This window comes from Pleurodeles waltl, chromosome 12 (assembly GCF_031143425.1).
Source record: "Pleurodeles waltl isolate 20211129_DDA chromosome 12, aPleWal1.hap1.20221129, whole genome shotgun sequence".
NCBI lineage: Eukaryota > Metazoa > Chordata > Amphibia > Caudata > Salamandridae > Pleurodeles > Pleurodeles waltl.
The window spans coordinates 127255962-127258895 of record NC_090451.1 but is presented as its reverse complement, the minus strand read 5'-3'; the positions used below and the strand labels follow the sequence as shown (position 1 = coordinate 127258895).

The 2934-nt window shown below is 42.3% G+C and overlaps 1 non-coding gene across 1 annotated transcript; it reads right to left on the bottom strand.

Annotated features, from left to right (window-relative positions):
* Nucleotides 1–1729: 1729 nt before the first annotated feature.
* TRNAN-GUU (transfer RNA asparagine (anticodon GUU)) lies at nt 1730–1803 on the bottom strand. The gene has a single exon. It is a non-coding gene; the product is annotated as a tRNA-Asn (tRNA).
* Nucleotides 1804–2934: the final 1131 nt, after the last annotated feature.

Below are 2934 nucleotides of genomic sequence, written 5' to 3'. Positions count from 1 at the left end.
AGGAAGATGCTCAGACACAGAAACCACCACAGTAATTCCTCTGGCTTTACCTCTCCCACCTGTCATGCTGAATATGGTGACAGGCTGGGAGAGGATATTGTATTGTATTGTATTGTAATCGTATTTATATAGCGCTTACTACCCCTGACAAGGCGCTTTCCGGTGAGTAGCACACTACTCTGGAACCCAAAAAGAATTAGTGATGGAATAGTATCGGGAAATAATGAATACAGTTTTAGATGTGTTTAATGATACTGTATTGCTTTCCTACCCTTGAGGAGGCCTCTATTGTTTTTCGAGGTGGTCATGTAAGTAGCTACTCAGCTGCTATGCATTGCTGCTAAGATGTGTGTTGTATAGGTTGCTCTGTTTAGGGAACATTTTGCCATTATGCAGTGGATTCAAAAGTATGCTCCCATTATGTTGCGGCAATCTTGAAGGAGTAGGCACTCTTGCCTTTACCTGCCGGTGTACTTGCATTGTCACACTTACCACGTGTGCATTTACTTTAGTGTAAAGTGTTATCACATACGATCTTCCTTCAGAGAGAATGAAAGAGCGAGAAAGAGACAATGAGAGAGAGAGAGCTGTGAAGTCCATGCATGAGTAGCTAATCCTGTCCAGGTTATTTTTGTGTTCTGGTATTTGTAGTTTTCTTTATATAAGTGGCATGAACAAGTTCAAGAAAGCGTAGGAAAAAAAGTGGTGTGGATGAGTTACCTGCTCATATAGCCGGGATCCTGAAAGGTCTGTTGTGTGTGTGTCAGACTTCTCATTTTTTCCAATTTCAAGGACAAAATTAAATTTGAATTAATTGGCATTCAGATACTTTTTTCGAAGTATGCCATTATAAATTCAGGAATACAAGGAGCAGATACACAGAAACAAACTGGACTGGGTGCATTACTAATGGGTGGGCCTGAGAAAAGTGAGGTCTGAGGGTGCGAGTAAGCAGTCTGCGTCTAGGCAATGTGAATATTTATGTGAGTGGCAGAAAAAGATTGTGTGGGATCCTGTTTTCTGAGGAGATGACTTTGGCAAAAAAAGTCAGGAATAATCTCACATTTTCGGAATGCCTGAGTAGCGGATCTCGCCCAGGCATTCCTCTTTGCTTTTTTTAATGTATTTATTTTATTGTAGTCCTCATTTTATATTGGATAAAATAAGACCCCTAGCATCAGAATGCAGAGGAGGAGGAATGGCTTAGGTACCCGTGGCATCAGGAATCTTTGAGAGCCGAGAGTGTGGACGCGCACGCAGAAGAGAGAGTGGGGGGCAGGGGTAGCTGCAATTCGATGTTCAAATCAATTCCAAAACAGGCTGTCAGTGCTGGAGCTATTACTTTCAGGGTAACGCCGACGAAATAATGATTTTCTCTTGCAAATCGTACATCTCGGAGCACACCTGAGACTATGGGTCGCTGCAGCATTTTAGCACTCCTCGTTCCATGTCATCTGCAGTCCTGCACCCAATCCCTAAATATGAATGTGTTAAAAATAGACCGGAGCATCACTACGACTTGAAAGCTTGTCTCGGCTTTCAAGTCGTGATGCGCTCTGTGAGTACGAGGCCGACTCGAGCAACGAGAATAAGAGCCTCGGTCCACACCTAAAGGCCAAAACATAGAAGAACTGTACATGGGGGCAAAATACGAATTCCTACAGCAATCGCCCCCGAATTTCCTTATGTTAAAAGTGTTACGAAACCACAATATGTAATTAAAAACTCGCGTCCCTGGGTGGGCTCGAACCACCAACCTTTCGGTTAACAGCCGAACGCGCTAACCGATTGCGCCACAGAGACCACAGGGCAGAATCCGCTAAACTGATGTTTCGAGAGTGGAAAAACGTCTCTGGTGCACCTAGCCTGAAGAAAATGATGAACAAGTTGGAGCTATATTACTACATATTGGAATCAAAAAGGGTATACAATGGCAATATCTCCTAATCATTCTGCTTCCTTACTATGATGATTTTGATCCTATCAGGGGTTTGCCGATTGCGTCCTTTATATAAATAAAATAAAAAGCACCCTCCAAACAGGCCTATTTTTTATCAGTTTGTTTGTGGAAGGGCCACAATAAAAACATTCAAAGTGAAGATGGTTAACAGGTTCAGTAACACCAGAAGTCGAATGAAAATAATGTCGTTATCCACCCCATATTTCTCGTCCTCTTCTTTTTTGCCTCCCGCTATCCAGTCTCCTGTTCAGAGAAAAGAGCAACAAAGTTGTAAAACAAAGAACATCCTGCAGCCAAAAACACAAACATTTACAATTCAATGGGTCTCGCATATTCCAAACAAGTTAATTGTTATGTTTTGACAACAGCGCCCATAAACATACATACAAAAAAAACGAGTGGATACTGAGAAAAGACGACTTAACAAAATAAAATAAAGTTAGCTTTAAAAAATAAAACTTTGCAATTTTGTTTGTCCTTCTGGGCACATTTTTGCCCGTCACAGGCCTTCTGTTTGCGGGACACTGGAAGTTAAAAAGAACAAAATAGTACTTTGATTGCGTGGGGAGCAGTGGACGGGCACTAATTAATTAAGTTTAAATCAATTAGTGCTTGATCCCTGCTCCACACCTAGGAACGAAATGATGCTAGCCATGCCTTGACGAACTAAGAGGCTGTAAAGAAGAGTGCCGCGCAAACCAGCAAAAAGTGGTTTACCAAACACAACAGTGTCTTACATGTGAGACGCATTTACTGGCGCCTGCACTCGCAGGGTCGACTGTAAAAAATCACAGCTGAGAGGAAACAGCAACACAGTTTCACAGACAGAGAGAAACAACAAAGTCCTGTAAAGGCTGGTGGGCAGGAGCACCACCTTTGTTGCAGGCTGCTATCAATAGTAATAGGAAAACACACACGCTGTAATAGTAGTTACAAGGAGTGAGCCCTCCTCCTTTATTTAAACCTTCACCCTG